This window comes from Syngnathus leptorhynchus, unplaced genomic scaffold (genome assembly GCF_054491065.1).
Source record: "Syngnathus leptorhynchus isolate UIUO unplaced genomic scaffold, UIUO_Slep HiC_scaffold_46, whole genome shotgun sequence".
Taxonomy (NCBI): Eukaryota; Metazoa; Chordata; class Actinopteri; order Syngnathiformes; family Syngnathidae; genus Syngnathus; species Syngnathus leptorhynchus.
Genome location: NW_028232013.1, coordinates 647,501 through 665,626, shown reverse-complemented (window position 1 = coordinate 665,626; position 18,126 = coordinate 647,501).

Genomic DNA, 18,126 nt, shown 5'->3' with positions numbered 1-18,126 from the left:
GGCCTCGGCACTTTGGCCGCCTGGTACCTAAACACTTCCATTGATCCAGCCACGGAGGGTGCTGGCTGGTGGCTCCATACCTCCATAGCTCCATACCTCCAGAGCTCCAGAGCTCCATAGCACCAGAGCTCCATAGCTCCATAGCACCAGAGCTCCATAGCACCAGAGCTCCATAGCTCCATAGCACCAGAGCTCCATAGCTCCATAGCACCAGAGCTCCATAGCTCCATAGCACCAGAGCTCCATAGCTCCATAGCACCAGAGCTCCATACCTCCATAGCTCCATACCTCCAGAGCTCCATAGCTCCATAGCACCAGAGCTCCATAGCTCCATAGCTCCATAGCTCCATAGCACCAGAGCTCCATAGCTCCATAGCTCCATAGCACCAGAGCTCCATAGCTCCATAGCACCAGAGCTCCATAGCTCCATAGCACCAGAGCTCCATAGCTCCATAGCACCAGAGCTCCATAGCTCCATAGCACCAGAGCTCCATAGCTCCATACCTCCAGAGCTCCATAGCTCCAGCCTGGGTGGCTGGTGGCTCCATAGCTCCATACTTCCATAGCTCCAGTCAGAGAGTTGGCGAAAATTGCACTAAGTGCGAAAGCCCATTCATTTACAACGGCGTGTCCGCCAGGCGGCGACATTTCCCCGTTACCGGTGGCTGCGTGGCGGGTGAGTGACAGAGCTTATCCGAGCGGCTGGAACTCTGCGCCGGCGTGGTCGAGCGTGAGGCCCCGGCCCTTTGGCTGCCTGGTACCTAAAACACTTCCATTGATCCAGCCACGGAGGGTGCTGGCTGGTGGCTCCATAGCTCCATAGCTCCATAGCACCAGAGCTCCATAGCTCCATAGCACCAGAGCTCCATAGCTCCATAGCACCAGAGCTCCATAGCTCCATAGCACCAGAGCTCCATAGCTCCATAGCACCAGAGCTCCATAGCTCCATAGCACCAGAGCTCCATAGCTCCATAGCACCAGAGCTCCATAGCTCCATAGCTCCAGCCTGGGTGGCTGGTGGCTCCATAGCTCCATACTTCCATAGCTCCAGTCAGAGAGTGTGCTAAAATTGCACTAAGTGCGAAAGCCCATTCATTTACAACGGTGTGTCCACAAGGCGGCGACATTTCCCCGTTACCGGTGGCTGCGCGGCGGGTGAGTGACAGAGCTTATCCGAGCGGCTGGAACTCTGCGCCGGCGTGGTCGAGCGTGAGGCCTCGGCCCTTTGGCTGCCTGGTACCTAAAACACTTCCATTGATCCAGCCACGGAGGGTGCTGGCTGGTGGCTCCATAGCTCCATACCTCCAGAGCTCCAGAGCTCCATAGCACCAGAGCTCCATAGCTCCATAGCACCAGAGCTCCATAGCACCAGAGCTCCATAGCTCCATAGCACCAGAGCTCCATAGCTCCATAGCACCAGAGCTCCATAGCTCCATAGCACCAGAGCTCCATAGCTCCATAGCTCCATAGCACCAGAGCTCCATAGCTCCATAGCACCAGAGCTCCATACTTCCAGAGCTCCATAGCTCCATAGCTCTATAGCACCAGAGCTCCATAGCTCCATAGCACCAGAGCTCCATAGCTCCATAGCACCAGAGCTCCATACTTCCATAGCTCCATAGCTCCATACCTCCAGAGCTCCATAGCTCCATACCTCCAGAGCTCCATAGCTCCAGAGCTCCATAGCTCCATAGCACCAGAGCTCCATAGCTCCATAGACCCAGAGCTCCATACTTCCATAGCTCCAGGGCTCCATAGCTCCAGGGCTCCATAGCTCCATACCTCCAGAGCTCCATAGCTCCATACCTCCAGAGCTCCATAGCTCCATACTTCCAGAGCTCCATAGCTCCATAGCACCAGAGCTCCATAGCTCCATAGCACCAGAGCTCCATAGCTCCATAGCACCAGAGCTCCATAGCTCCATAGCACCAGAGCTCCATAGCTCCATAGCTCCAGGGCTCCATAGCTCCATAGCTCCAGGGCTCCATAGCTCCAGGGCTCCAGGGCTCCATAGCTCCATACCTCCAGAGCTCCATAGCTCCATACTTCCAGAGCTCCATAGCTCCATAGCTCCATACTTCCATAGCTCCATAGCTCCATACTTCCATAGCACCAGAGCTCCATACCTCCAGAGCTCCATAGCTCCAGCCTGGGTGGCTGGTGGCTCCATAGCTCCATACTTCCATAGCTCCAGTCAGAGAGTTGGCGAAAATTGCACTAAGTGCGAAAGCCCATTCATTTACAACGGCGTGTCCACAAGGCGGCGACATTTCCCCGTTACCGGTGGCTGCGCGGCGGGTGAGTGGCAGAGCTTATCCGAGCGGCTGGAACTCTGCGCCGGCGTGGTCGAGCGTGAGGCCTCGGCCCTTTGGCTGCCTGGTACCTAAAACACTTCCATTGATCCAGCCACGGAGGGTGCTGGCTGGTGGCTCCATACCTCCATAGCTCCATAGCACCAGAGCTCCATAGCTCCATAGCACCAGAGCTCCATGGCTTCAGAGCTCCATAGCACCATAGCTCCATACCTCCAGAGCTCCAGGGCTCCATAGCTCCATACCTCCAGAGCTCCATACCTCCAGAGCTCCATACCTCCATAGCACCAGAGCTCCATAGCTCCATAGCACCAGAGCTCCATAGCTCCATAGCACCAGAGCTCCATAGCTCCATAGCACCAGAGCTCCATAGCTCCATAGCTCCAGGGCTCCATAGCTCCAGGGCTCCAGGGCTCCATAGCTCCAGGGCTCCATAGCTCCAGGGCTCCAGGGCTCCATAGCTCCATACCTCCAGAGCTCCATAGCTCCATACTTCCAGAGCTCCATAGCTCCATAGCACCAGAGCTCCAGAGCTCCATAGCTCCATAGCACCAGAGCTCCATAGCACCAGAGCTCCATAGCTCCAGCCTGGGTGGCTGGTGGCTCCATAGCTCCATACTTCCATAGCTCCAGTCAGAGAGTTGGCGAAAATTGCACTAAGTGCGAAAGCCCATTCATTTACAAGGGCGTGTCCACAAGGCGGCGACATTTCCCCGTTACCGGTGGCTGCGCGGCAGGAGAGTGACAGAGCTTATCCGAGCGGCTGGAACTCTGCGCCGGCGTGGTCGAACGGCTGGCCTCGGTAGTTGAGGTACCAGGGGTGGGCCGGGGAGCTCCAGGCGGGTCTTGTGAGAGAGTGAAGCCGAGCGGCTGGAACTCTGGGCCGGCCTGGTCGAGCGGCTGGCCTCGGTAGTTGAGGTACCAGGGGCGGGCTGGGGAGCTCCAGGCGGGGCTTGTGAGAGAGTGAAGCCGAGCGGCTGGAACTCTGGGCCGGCGTGGTTGAGCCACGGAGGGTGCTGGCTGGTGGCTCCATAGCTCCATAGCTCCAGAGCTCCATACTTGCAGCCACGGAGCTGGCGAAAATTGCACTAAGTGCGAAAGCCCATTCATTTACAAGGGCGTGTCCACAAGGCGGCGACATTTCCCCGTTACCGGTGGCTGCTTAGCGGGAGAGTGGCAGAGCTTATCCGAGCGGCTGGAACTCTGCGCCGGCGTGGTCGAGCGGCTGGCCTCGGTAGTTGAGGTACCAGGGGCGGGCTGGGGAGCTCCAGGCGGGGCTTGTGAGAGAGTGAAGCCGAGCGGCTGGAACTCTGGGCCGGCCTGGTCGAGCGGCTGGCCTCGGTAGTTGAGGTACCAGGGGTGGGCTGGGGAGCTCCAGGCGGGGCTTGTGAGAGAGTGTAGCCGAGCGGCTGGAACTCTGGGCCGGCGTGGTTGAGCAGCATGCCCGCGGAGGTGGCTCTTCCATAGGCAGGGAGGGTGCTGGAGCTCCACACTTCCATAGGCAGGGAGGGTGCTGGAGCTCCACACTTCCATAGGCAGGGAGGGTGCTGGAGCTCCACACTTCCATAGGCAGGGAGGGTGCTGGAGCTCCACACTTCCATAGGCAGGGAGGGTGCTGGAGCTCCACACTTCCATAGGCAGGGAGGGTGCTGGAGCTCCACACTTCCATAGGCAGGGAGGGTGCTGGAGCTCCACACTTCCATAGGCAGGGAGGGTGCTGGAGCTCCACACTTCCATAGGCAGGGAGGGTGCTGGAGCTCCACACTTCCATAGGCAGGGAGGGTGCTGGAGCTCCACACTTCCATAGGCAGGGAGGGTGCTGGAGCTCCACACTTCCATAGGCAGGGAGGGTGCTGGAGCTCCACACTTCCATAGGCAGGGAGGGTGCTGGAGCTCCACACTTCCATAGGCAGGGAGGGTGCTGGAGCTCCACACTTCCATAGGCAGGGAGGGTGCTGGAGCTCCACACTTCCATAGGCAGGGAGGGTGCTGGAGCTCCACACTTCCATAGGCAGGGAGGGTGCTGGAGCTCCACACTTCCATAGGCAGGGAGGGTGCTGGAGCTCCACACTTCCATAGGCAGGGAGGGTGCTGGAGCTCCACACTTCCATAGGCAGGGAGGGTGCTGGAGCTCCACACTTCCATAGGCAGGGAGGGTGCTGGAGCTCCACACTTCCATAGGCAGGGAGGGTGCTGGAGCTCCACACTTCCATAGGCAGGGAGGGTGCTGGAGCTCCACACTTCCATAGGCAGGGAGGGTGCTGGAGCTCCACACTTCCATAGGCAGGGAGGGTGCTGGAGCTCCACACTTCCATAGGCAGGGAGGGTGCTGGAGCTCCACATCCACACTTCCAGCCACTGCATGCTGGCACTTCCACCTTGCTTGCTAAGTCGGCGTGATCTTGCCCAAAAAGTCCCTCCTCACCTCCAGCTGGAAGTGGAAAAAAATCCTCCACCTGCTTGGCCGAGGTTCTGGAAGCCAGCAGCTCGCAGAATGTTGCCAAAGTTTCACTGGAAGGAAAAGAAAAGAGAAGACCGAGTGCGCATTTCACCTACCGCCGAATGTCCACAAGAGGGAAGTGTCACTCCGTCGCAGAATCTGCGCCGACGCACTCGGCACCCTTCGAATTTATGGTGCCGGTGCGGGTGTTCTGGGTGCAAAAAGGCCGCCCAAGTGGTAGAAAAAAATCAGACTTCGTCTCTTAGGTCGAAATTAATGCCAAGTTTTGAAATGCGCTGGCAGGGGTGGACCAGGGCCCGTTAGAAGTGCTTAGCCGAGGTCCTGGAAGCCTAACCCGGCGTGATCTTGTGCAAAAAGCCGCTGCTGAGCTCCAGCTGGAAGTGTAAAAAGAACCGGGCTGGATCAAAAAAAGAACCGGGGGGCCCGTTAAAATTGCTTAGCCGAGGTCCTGGAACCCTAACCCGGCGTGATCTTGTGCAAAAAGCCGCTGCTGAGCTCCAGCTGGAAGTGGAAAAAGAACCGGGCTGGTTCAAAAAAAGAACCGGGCGACCCGTTAGAAGTGCTTAGCCGAGGTCCTGGAAGCCTAACCCGGCGTGATCTTGTGCAAAAAGCCGCTGCTGAGCTCCAGCTGGAAGTGGAAAAAGAACCGGGCTGGATCAAAAAAGAACCGGGCGACCCGTTAAAATTGCTTAGCCGAGGTCCTGGAAGCCTAACACGGCGTGATCTTGTGCAAAAAGCCGCTCCCGAGCTCCAGCTGGAAGTGTAAAAAGAACCAGGCTGGATAAAAAAAAAGAACCGGGCTGGATCAAAAAAAGAACCGGGCGACCCGTTAAAATTGCTTAGCCGAGGTCCTGGAAGCCTAACACGGCGTGATCTTGTGCAAAAAGCCGCTCCCGAGCTCCAGCTGGAAGTGTAAAAAGAACCGGGCTGGATAAAAAAAGAACCGGGCTGGATCAAAAAAGAACCGGGCGACCCGTTAAAATTGCTGAGCCGAGGTCCTGGAAGCCTAACACGGCGTGATCTTGTGCAAAAAGCCGCTCCCGAGCTCCAGCTGGAAGTGTAAAAAGAACCGGGCTGGATAAAAAAAGAACCGGGCTGGATCAAAAAAAGAACCGGGCGACCCGTTAAAATTTCTTAGCCGAGGTCCTGGAAGCCTAACACGGCGTGTTCTTGTGCAAAAAGCCGCTCCCGAGCTCCAGCTGGAAGTGTAAAAAGAACCGGGCTGGATAAAAAAAGAACCGGGCTGGATCAAAAAAGAACCGGGCGACCCGTTAAAATTGCTTAGCCGAGGTCCTGGAAGCCTAACACGGCGTGTTGTTGTGCAAAAAGCCGCTCCCGAGCTCCAGCTGGAAGTGTAAAAAGAACCAGGCTGGATAAAAAAAAGAACCGGGCTGGATCAAAAAAGAACCGGGCGACCCGTTAAAATTGCTGAGCCGAGGTCCTGGAAGCCTAACACGGCGTGATCTTGTGCAAAAAGCCGCTCCCGAGCTCCAGCTGGAAGTGTAAAAAGAACCGGGCTGGATAAAAAAAAGAACCGGGCTGGATCAAAAAAAGAACCGGGCGACCCGTTAAAATTGCTTAGCCGAGGTCCTGGAAGCCTAACACGGCGTGATCTTGTGCAAAAAGCCGCTGCCGAGCTCCAGCTGGAAGTGTAAAAAGAACCGGGCTGGATAAAAAAAGAACCGGGCTGGATCAAAAAAAGAACCGGGCGACCCGTTAAAATTGCTTAGCCGAGGTCCTGGAAGCCTAACACGGCGTGATCTTGTGCAAAAAGCCGCTCCCGAGCTCCAGCTGGAAGTGTAAAAAGAACCGGGCTGGATAAAAAAAGAACCGGGCTGGATCAAAAAAGAACCGGGCGACCCGTTAAAATTGCTTAGCCGAGGTCCTGGAAGCCTAACACGGCGTGATCTTGTGCAAAAAGCCGCTCCCGAGCTCCAGCTGGAAGTGTAAAAAGAACCGGGCTGGATAAAAAAAGAACCGGGCTGGATCAAAAAAGAACCGGGGGACCCGTTAAAATTGCTTAGCCGAGGTCCTGGAAGCCTAACACGGCGTGATCTTGTGCAAAAAGCCGCTCCCGAGCTCCAGCTGGAAGTGTAAAAAGAACCGGGCTGGATAAAAAAAGAACCGGGCTGGATCAAAAAAGAACCGGGCGACCCGTTAAAATTGCTGAGCCGAGGTCCTGGAAGCCTAACACGGCGTGATCTTGTGCAAAAAGCCGCTCCCGAGCTCCAGCTGGAAGTGTAAAAAGAACCGGGCTGGATAAAAAAAGAACCGGGCTGGATCAAAAAAAGAACCGGGCGACCCGTTAAAATTTCTTAGCCGAGGTCCTGGAAGCCTAACACGGCGTGTTCTTGTGCAAAAAGCCGCTCCCGAGCTCCAGCTGGAAGTGTAAAAAGAACCGGGCTGGATAAAAAAAGAACCGGGCTGGATCAAAAAAGAACCGGGCGACCCGTTAAAATTGCTTAGCCGAGGTCCTGGAAGCCTAACACGGCGTGTTGTTGTGCAAAAAGCCGCTCCCGAGCTCCAGCTGGAAGTGTAAAAAGAACCAGGCTGGATAAAAAAAAGAACCGGGCTGGATCAAAAAAGAACCGGGCGACCCGTTAAAATTGCTGAGCCGAGGTCCTGGAAGCCTAACACGGCGTGATCTTGTGCAAAAAGCCGCTCCCGAGCTCCAGCTGGAAGTGTAAAAAGAACCGGGCTGGATAAAAAAAAGAACCGGGCTGGATCAAAAAAAGAACCGGGCGACCCGTTAAAATTGCTTAGCCGAGGTCCTGGAAGCCTAACACGGCGTGATCTTGTGCAAAAAGCCGCTGCCGAGCTCCAGCTGGAAGTGTAAAAAGAACCGGGCTGGATAAAAAAAGAACCGGGCTGGATCAAAAAAAGAACCGGGCGACCCGTTAAAATTGCTTAGCCGAGGTCCTGGAAGCCTAACACGGCGTGATCTTGTGCAAAAAGCCGCTCCCGAGCTCCAGCTGGAAGTGTAAAAAGAACCGGGCTGGATAAAAAAAGAACCGGGCTGGATCAAAAAAGAACCGGGCGACCCGTTAAAATTGCTTAGCCGAGGTCCTGGAAGCCTAACCCGGCGTGATCTTGTGCAAAAAGCCGCTCCCGAGCTCCAGCTGGAAGTGTAAAAAGAACCGGGCTGGATAAAAAAAGAACCGGGCTGGATCAAAAAAGAACCGGGCGACCCGTTAAAAATTGCTTCGCCGAGGTCCTGGAAGCCTAACACGGCGTGATCTTGTGCAAAAAGCCGCTCCCGAGCTCCAGCTGGAAGTGTAAAAAGAACCGGGCTGGATAAAAAAAAGAACCGGGCTGGATCAAAAAAGAACCGGGCGACCCGTTAAAATTGCTTAGCCGAGGTCCTGGAAGCCTAACACGGCGTGATCTTGTGCAAAAAGCCGCTCCCGAGCTCCAGCTGGAAGTGTAAAAAGAACCGGGCTGGATAAAAAAAGAACCGGGCTGGATCAAAAAAGAACCGGGCGACCCGTTAAAATTGCTTAGCCGAGGTCCTGGAAGCCTAACACGGCGTGATCTTGTGCAAAAAGCCGCTCCCGAGCTCCAGCTGGAAGTGTAAAAAGAACCAGGCTGGATAAAAAAAAGAACCGGGCTGGATCAAAAAAGAACCGGGCGACCCGTTAAAATTGCTTAGCCGAGGTCCTGGAAGCCTAACACGGCGTGATCTTGTGCAAAAAGCCGCTCCCGAGCTCCAGCTGGAAGTGTAAAAAGAACCGGGCTGGATAAAAAAAAGAACCGGGCTGGATCAAAAAAGAACCGGGCGACCCGTTAAAATTGCTTAGCCGAGGTCCTGGAAGCCTAACACGGCGTGATCTTGTGCAAAAAGCCGCTCCCGAGCTCCAGCTGGAAGTGTAAAAAGAACCAGGCTGGATAAAAAAAAGAACCGGGCTGGATCAAAAAAGAACCGGGCGACCCGTTAAAATTGCTTAGCCGAGGTCCTGGAAGCCTAACACGGCGTGTTCTTGTGCAAAAAGCCGCTCCCGAGCTCCAGCTGGAAGTGTAAAAAGAACCAGGCTGGATAAAAAAAAGAACCGGGCTGGATCAAAAAAGAACCGGGCGACCCGTTAAAATTGCTTAGCCGAGGTCCTGGAAGCCTAACACGGCGTGATCTTGTGCAAAAAGCCGCTCCCGAGCTCCAGCTGGAAGTGTAAAAAGAACCGGGCTGGATAAAAAAAGAACCGGGCTGGATAAAAAAAAGAACCGGGCGACCCGTTAAAATTGCTTAGCCGAGGTCCTGGAAGCCTAACACGGCGTGTTCTTGTGCAAAAAGCCGCTCCCGAGCTCCAGCTGGAAGTGTAAAAAGAACCGGGCTGGATAAAAAAAGAACCGGGCTGGATAAAAAAAAAGAACCGGGCGACCCGTTAAAATTGCTTAGCCGAGGTCCTGGAAGCCTAACACGGCGTGTTCTTGTGCAAAAAGCCGCTCCCGAGCTCCAGCTGGAAGTGTAAAAAGAACCGGGCTGGATAAAAAAAAGAACCGGGCTGGATCAAAAAAGAACCGGGCGACCCGTTAAAATTGCTTAGCCGAGGTCCTGGAAGCCTAACCCGGCGTGATCTTGCCCGAAATTCGGCCTCTATACTTCCATTTTAGGTACCAGGCGCTCATAGTGTGTTGGTCCCACTAGTCAGTGTACTGGTCCCACTCGCTAGTGTACTGGTCCCCCTAGTCAGTGTACTCATCCAGTTACCCCCCGTTTTCCAAAACACCATCGGCACGTATAAGGGGGGGACTCCTGAGAGAGATGAGGTATATGCCAGCGCAACACCAATCCGCTCCGCGCTGGTTCCCATGTCGGCTACGGATGAATAAAACCAGCCTGTCCCCCCTGGAGCTCACGAGACACGGAATTTTTTCTAAGTGCCAACGGCTCTTCCGAGCAAACGTGTCCGCTCCGGCTGGTTCCCCCGTCGGCCTCGAATGACGAAAAATGCCGGTCTCCGCCCGGAGCTCATGACAAACGAAAAATTTTCTAAGTGCCAACGGCACTTGCGAGCGAATGTGTCCGCTCGGCGCTGGTTCCCGGGTCGAACCCGGAAGACGAAAAACGCCGGTCTCCGCCCGGAGCTCATGACAAACGAAAAATTTTCTAAGTGCCAACGGCACTAGCGAGCGAATGTGTCCGCTCGGCGCTGGTTCCCGGGTCGAACCCGGAAGACGAAAAACGCCGGTCTCCGCCCGGAGCTCATGACAAACGAAAAATTTTCTAAGTGCCAACGGCACTAGCGAGCGAATGTGTCCGCTCGGCGCTGGTTCCCGGGTCGAACCCGGAAGACGAAAAACGCCGGTCTCCGCCCGGAGCTCATGACAAACGAAAAATTTTCTAAGTGCCAACGGCACTAGCGAGCGAATGTGTCCGCTCGGCGCTGGTTCCCGGGTCGGACCCGGAAGACGAAAAACGCCGGTCTCCGCCCGGAGCTCATGACAAACGAAAAATTTTCTAAGTGCCAACGGCACTAGCGAGCGAATGTGTCCGCTCGGCGCTGGTTCCCGGGTCGAACCCGGAAGACGAAAAACGCCGGTCTCCGCCCGGAGCTCATGACAAACGAAAAATTTTCTAAGTGCCAACGGCACTAGCGAGCGAATGTGTCCGCTCGGCGCTGGTTCCCGGGTCGGACCCGGAAGACGAAAAACGCCGGTCTCCGCCCGGAGCTCATGACAAACGAAAAATTTTCTAAGTGCCAACGGCACTAGCGAGCGAATGTGTCCGCTCGGCGCTGGTTCCCGGGTCGAACCCGGAAGACGAAAAACGCCGGTCTCCGCCCGGAGCTCATGACAAACGAAAAATTTTCTAAGTGCCAACGGCACTAGCGAGCGAATGTGTCCGCTCGGCGCTGGTTCCCGGGTCGGACCCGGAAGACGAAAAACGCCGGTCTCCGCCCGGAGCTCATGACAAACGAAAAATTTTCTAAGTGCCAACGGCACTAGCGAGCGAATGTGTCCGCTCGGCGCTGGTTCCCGGGTCGAACCCGGAAGACGAAAAACGCCGGTCTCCGCCCGGAGCTCATGACAAACGAAAAATTTTCTAAGTGCCAACGGCACTAGCGAGCGAATGTGTCCGCTCGGCGCTGGTTCCCGGGTCGGACCCGGAAGACGAAAAACGCCGGTCTCCGCCCGGAGCTCATGACAAACGAAAAATTTTCTAAGTGCCAACGGCACTAGCGAGCGAATGTGTCCGCTCGGCGCTGGTTCCCGGGTCGAACCCGGAAGACGAAAAACGCCGGTCTCCGCCCGGAGCTCATGACAAACGAAAAATTTTCTAAGTGCCAACGGCACTAGCGAGCGAATGTGTCCGCTCGGCGCTGGTTCCCGGGTCGGACCCGGAAGACGAAAAACGCCGGTCCTCGCCTGGAGGTCCCAGCAAAATCGGCGAAAAAACGACTAAGTGTCAACTTTCGAAAAAACGGCTAAGTGTCGACTTTCGAAAAAACGGCTAAGTGTCAACTTTCGAAAAAACGGCTAAGTGTCAACTTTCGAAAAAACGACTAAGTGCCCACGGCTCTGCGGGGCTTGTGAGTCCGCCCCGCGCCGGTTCGGCGGTCGGCCTCAAAAAGCAAAAAATCAGCCTCTCTCCCTGGAGCTCACCAAAAATTTGTCGAAATTTTTCTAAGTTCTCCTCGAGGTACCAGGGGGTGAGGTACCCGGGCTAAGGTGCAGTACCTTTTTTGGTCTTCAGGTGCGCCAGAGTACAATGAAATGGTCCCAGTAGTCAGTGTACTCATCGACTTTCCCCCCGTTTTCCAAAGCACCTCGTTTACGAGTATGGAGGAGATGGTGCTGGTCTCCCCACGGCGTCGGACACGCCGTCCTCGACAGCACAAGGTCGGATAGAAGACCTGGAAAGCGCCGTGGCACGCGCTGGAGGTGGGCACTTTGGCGAAAAAACGACTAAGTGTCAACTTTCGAAAAAACGACTAAGTGTCAACTTTCGAAAAAACGGCTAAGTGTCAACTTTCGAAAAAACGACTAAGTGTCACCTCTCTGAAAAAATGGCAAAGTGTCGCCTCTCTGAAAATTTTCTAAGTGCCCACGGCTCTGCGGGCTCGTGCATCCGAGCCGCGCCGGTTCTGCAACCGGCCTAGAATGACGAAAAATAACGGTCTCCTCCTGGAGCTCACAGCCAATTGTGGCGAAAAAGTGGCAAAGTGCCCACGGCTCTGCGGGCTCGTGCATCCGACCCGCGCCGGTTCTGCAGCCGGCCTAGAATGACGAAAAATAACGGTCTCCTCCTGGAGCTCACAGCCAACTTGGCAAAAAGTTTCTAAGTGCCCACGGCCCTGCCGAGCTTTGGCGTCCGCCCAGCGCCGGTTCCGCAGTCGGCCTCCAATGACGAAAAATAACGGTCTCCTCCTGGAGCTCACAGCCAACTTGGCAAAAAGTTTCTAAGTGCCCACGGCCCTGCCGAGCTTTGGCGTCCGCCCAGCGCCGGTTCCGCAGTCGGCCTCGAATGACGAAAAATAACGGTCTCCTCCTGGAGCTCACAGCCAACTTGGCAAAAAGTTTCTAAGTGCCCACGGCCCTGCCGAGCTTTGGCGTCCGCCCAGCGCCGGTTCCGCAGTCGGCCTAGAATGACGAAAAATAACGGTCTCCTCCTGGAGCTCACAGCCAACTTGGCAAAAAGTTTCTAAGTGCCCACGGCCCTGCCGAGCTTTGGCGTCCGCCCAGCGCCGGTTCCGCAGTCGGCCTAGAATGACGAAAAATAACGGTCTCCTCCTGGAGCTCACAGCCAACTTGGCAAAAAGTTTCTAAGTGCCCACGGCCCTGCCGAGCTTTGGCGTCCGCCCAGCGCCGGTTCCGCAGTCGGCCTCGAATGACGAAAAATAACGGTCTCCTCCTGGAGCTCACAGCCAACTTGGCAAAAAGTTTCTAAGTGCCCACGGCCCTGCCGAGCTTTGGCGTCCGCCCAGCGCCGGTTCCGCAGTCGGCCTCGAATGACGAAAAATAACGGTCTCCTCCTGGAGCTCACAGCCAACTTGGCAAAAAGTTTCTAAGTGCCCACGGCCCTGCCGAGCTTTGGCGTCCGCCCAGCGCCGGTTCCGCAGTCGGCCTCGAATGACGAAAAATAACGGTCTCCTCCTGGAGCTCACAGCCAACTTGGCAAAAAGTTTCTAAGTGCCCACGGCCCTGCCGAGCTTTGGCGTCCGCCCAGCGCCGGTTCCGCAGTCGGCCTCGAATGACGAAAAATAACGGTCTCCTCCTGCAGCTCACAGCCAACTTGGCAAAAAGTTTCTAAGTGTCACATCTCTGAAAAAACGGCTAAGTGTCGACTTTCGAAAAAACGGCAAAGTGTCACATCTCTGAAAAAACGGCTAAGTGTCGACTTTCGAAAAAACGGCTAAGTGTCAACTTTCGAAAAAACGGCTAAGTGTCGCCTCTCTGAAAAAACGGCAAAGTGTCAACTTTCGAAAAAACGACAGAGTGTCGCCTCTCTGAAAAAACGACTAAGTGTCGACTCTGAGAAAATGGCAAAGTGCCCACGGCTCTGCGGGCTCGTGCATCCGACCCGCGCCGGTTCCCCAGCCGGCCTGAAATAAGGCAAAACCAGCCTCTCCGCCTGGAGCTCAGAGCCAACTTGGCGAATATTTTCTAAGTGCCCACGGCTCTGCGTGGCTACGGCGTCTGCCCAGCGCCGGTTCCTGGGTCGAACCCCGAGGACGAGGAATGCCGGTCTCCGCCTGGAGGTCCCAGCTTAATCGGCGAAAATTTTCTAAGTGCCCACGGCTCTGCCGGGCTCGTGCATCCGACCCGCGCCGGTTCCCCAGCCGGCCTGAAATAAGGCAAAACCAGGCTCTCCCCCTGGAGCTCAGAGCCAATTGTGGCGAAAAAACGACTAAGTGTCAACTTTCGAAAAAACGACTAAGTGTCAACTTTCCAAAAAAACGGCTAAGTGTCGACTTTCGAAAAAACGGCTAAGTGTCAACTTTCGAAAAAACGACTAAGTGTCGCCTCTGAAAAAACGACTAAGTGTCGCCTCTCTGAAAAAACGACTAAGTGCCCACGGCTCTGGGGGGCTTGTGAGTCCGCCCCGCGCCGGTTCGGCGGTCGGCCTCAAAAAGCGAAAAATCAGCCTCTCTCCCTGGAGCTCACCAAAAATTTGTCGAAATTTTTCTAAGTTCTCCTCGAGGTACCAGGGGGTGAGGTACCCGGGCTAAGGTGCAGTACCTTTTTTGGTCTTCAGGTGCGCCAGAGTACAATGAAATGGTCCCAGTAGTCAGTGTACTCATCGACTTTCCCCCCGTTTTCCAAAGCACCCCGTTTACGAGTATGGAGGAGATGGTGCTGGTCTCCCCACGGCGTCGGACACGCCGTCCTCGACAGCACAAGGTCGGATAGAAGACCTGAAAAGCGCCGTGGCACGCGCTGGAGGTGTCACTGTGGCGAAAAAGTGACTAAGTGTCAACTTTCGAAAAAACGGCTAAGTGTCAACTTTCGAAAAAACGGCTAAGTGTCAACTTTCGAAAAAACGGCTAAGTGTCAACTTTCGAAAAAACGACTAAGTGTCGCCTCTCTGAAAAAACGGCAAAGTGTCAACTTTCGAAAAAACGACTAAGTGTCAACTTTCGAAAAAACGACTAAGTGTCACCTCTCTGAAAAAATGGCAAAGTGTCAACTGCGAATGTGGTGGTGCATGGAAGGAAGTGGAGGACGGCCGCCTCCTTAAACACAGGCCGAAGAGGAGCGTCAGGGCCGGCTCCTTAAACACGGACCGAGTGTCGCCCTTAACACAGACCAAGCGGAGGACGGCCGCCTCCCTAAATACAGGCCGAACCGGAGCGCGAGGGCCGCTCCTTAAACACGGACCGAGTGTCGCCCTTAACACAGACCAAGGGGAGGACGGCCGCCTCCTTAAACACAGGCCGGAGAGGAGCGTCAGGGCCAGGCTCCTTAAACATGGACCGAGTGTCGCCCTTAACACAGACCAAGGGGAGGACGGCCGCCTCCTTAAACACAGGCCGGAGAGGAGCGTCAGGGCCAGGCTCCTCAAACATGGACCGAGTGTCGCCCTTAACACAGACCAAGGGGAGGACGGCCGCCTCCTTAAACACAGGCCGGAGAGGAGCGTCAGGGCCAGGCTCCTCAAACATGGACAGAGTGTCGCCCTTAACACAGACCAAGGGGAGGACGGCCGCCTCCTTAAACACAGGCCGGAGAGGAGCGTCAGGGCCAGGCTCCTCAAACATGGACCGAGTGTCGCCCTTAACACAGACCAAGGGGAGGACGGCCGCCTCCTTAAACACAGGCCGGAGAGGAGCGTCAGGGCCAGGCTCCTCGAACATGGACAGAGTGTCGCCCTTAACACAGACCAAGGGGAGGACGGCCGCCTCCTTAAACACAGGCCGGAGAGGAGCGTCAGGGCCAGGCTCCTCAAACATGGACCGAGTGTCGCCCTTAACACAGACCAAGGGGAGGACGGCCGCCTCCTTAAACACAGGCCGGAGAGGAGCGTCAGGGCCAGGCTCCTCAAACATGGACCGAGTGTCGCCCTTAACACAGACCAAGCGGAGGACGTCCGCCTCCCTAAATACAGGCCGAACCGGAGCGCGAGTGTCGCTCCTTAAACACGGACCGAGTGGAGGACGGCCGCCTCCTTAAACACAGGCCGAACAAAATGACACAAAGTGTCAACTGCGAATGTTGTCCATCCAAGGAAGGAGCGTGATGCCCGGCCGGCTCCTTAAACACAGGCCGAGAGTCGCCCCGGACGGTCCGCCTCGCGGCGCCCGTCTGCTCGGATAAAATGACACAAAGTGTCAACTACGAATGTTGTCCATCCAAGGAGGGAGCGTGATGCCCGGCCGGCTCCGAAAACACAGGCCGAGAGTCGCCCCGGACGGTCCGCCTCGCGGCGCCCGTCTGCTCGGATAAAATGACACAAAGTGTCAACTGCGAATGTTGTCCATCCAAGGAAGGAGCGTGATGCCCGGCCGGCTCCTTAAACACAGGCCGAGAGTCGCCCCGGACGGTCCGCCTCGCGGCGCCCGCCCGCTCGGATAAAATGACACAAAGTGTCAACTACGAATGTTGTCCATCCAAGGAAGGAGCGTGATGCCCGGCCGGCTCCTTAAACACAGGCCGAGAGTCGCCCCGGACGGTCGCCTCGCGGCGCCCGTCTGCTCGGATAAAATGACACAAAGTGTCAACTACGAATGTTGTCCATCCAAGGAGGGAGCGTGATGCCCGGCCGGCTCCGAAAACACAGGCCGAGAGTCGCCCCGGACGGTCCGCCTCGCGGCGCCCGTCTGCTCGGATAAAATGACACAAAGTGTCAACTGCGAATGTTGTCCATCCAAGGAAGGAGCGTGATGCCCGGCCGGCTCCTTAAACACAGGCCGAGAGTCGCCCCGGACGGTCCGCCTCGCGGCGCCCGCCCGCTCGGATAAAATGACACAAAGTGTCAACTACGAATGTTGTCCATCCAAGGAGGGAGCGTGAGGCCCGGCCGGCTCCGAAAACACAGGCCGAGAGTCGCCCCGGACGGTCCGCCTCTCGAGGCGCCCGCCCGCTCGGATAAAATGACACAAAGTGTCAACTACGAATGTTGTCCATCCAAGGAGGGAGCGTGATGCCCGGCCGGCTCCGAAAACACAGGCCGAGAGTCGCCCCGGACGGTCCGCCTCTCGAGGCGCCCGCCCGCTCGGATAAAATGACACAAAGTGTCAACTACGAATGTTGTCCATCCAAGGAGGGAGCGTGATGCCCGGCCGGCTCCGAAAACACAGGCCGAGAGTCGCCCCGGACGGTCCGCCTCGCGGCGCCCGCCCGCTCGGATAAAATGACACAAAGTGTCAACTACGAATGTTGTCCATCCAAGGAAGGAGCGTGATGCCCGGCCGGCTCCTTAAACACAGGCCGAGAGTCGCCCCGGACGGTCGCCTCGCGGCGCCCGTCTGCTCGGATAAAATGACACAAAGTGTCAACTACGAATGTTGTCCATCCAAGGAGGGAGCGTGATGCCCGGCCGGCTCCGAAAACACAGGCCGAGAGTCGCCCCGGACGGTCCGCCTCGCGGCGCCCGTCTGCTCGGATAAAATGACACAAAGTGTCAACTGCGAATGTTGTCCATCCAAGGAAGGAGCGTGATGCCCGGCCGGCTCCTTAAACACAGGCCGAGAGTCGCCCCGGACGGTCCGCCTCTCGAGGCGCCCGCCCGCTCGGATAAAATGACACAAAGTGTCAACTACGAATGTTGTCCATCCAAGGAGGGAGCGTGATGCCCGGCCGGCTCCGAAAACACAGGCCGAGATTCGACCCCGGACGGGCCGTCTTCTCCCGGCGCCCGCCCGCGTACGCCCCCCATCCCCGGTCGCCCGTCTGCTCCCGGCGGGCCTCCGAGTACCCCCTCACCCAACTGACCGACTGGCACTCATGACCCGCCTTGGTAGGGCCTCCATCGGCCTCGGCTCGTCCGACGTCGGGTGGACGGTTCCTACCCACTGCGGGTCGCACTCTAGCGCCCCGGCCGCCGCGTGAGCGTGCGCTCCCCGCGCCGCCCCGCAGGCCCCGGCGCGACCGTACTGCGGCGAGACCGAGACGACCCGGTTTGGCATCCATCCCACCTAGCCACGATCCACGGAGGCCGAGCGAGCGGCTGAGTGTCGGGCGCCGCGCGTGCGAGCGTCCGCCGGCCGCGCCGGTCCTTCCGCGAATGTCGTTTCTCAAACCCTCCGGCTTGATAGCGGCGGCACCACGGGAAGCCGTCCACACACACCGTCCGACCTCTATCCGAAAAGCCTTCCCGACCAACCGCGGTCGCGGGGGCGTCTGTCGCTCCGCATCGGGGGGGCGTATGGCTTCCGCGCTACGCGCTGCGGGCTCGGGGGGGCCGCAACGGCTGAGTCTGACTCGGCCGGGGCGCAGCTTCCCTCCCGGCAGTCAGCAATAGTGCCGATCGCGCCTGCCACCAGCCCCCTCCCCGACGGGTTCGTCGGCGCCGGCTGGCCGCCGTCCGCCTTCGTTCCCCGAGGGTTCCCAACCAGCGCCGATCCAACTCCGCATCCTGGCCGCACGCAGTGCGTGCCTCGCGCGGGTAAGTCGCCGGCGCAGCGCCGCAGCTCCCGACCCCCGCGTACGGGAATAGTTGAGGGCCTCAGCGGGCCGCACCGACCGAGTCCGACTCGGGCCGGGGCGCAGATTCCCGCTTGGGTGACCGAACGTTCTCTGCTCGGGCCGGAGGGCCGACGCCCGTCCCCCCCCGTCGTCCCCCACGGACCGCCTCCGAGGCCACTTCGCACGGCTCATCCTCGGCTCCCTACCAATGCTTAATCGATGGGGCCGCCCGGCCGGATTCGCGCCCCCCTGTCCACCGCGAGTCTCCCCAGACTAACCCGAGTTACCGCCCAG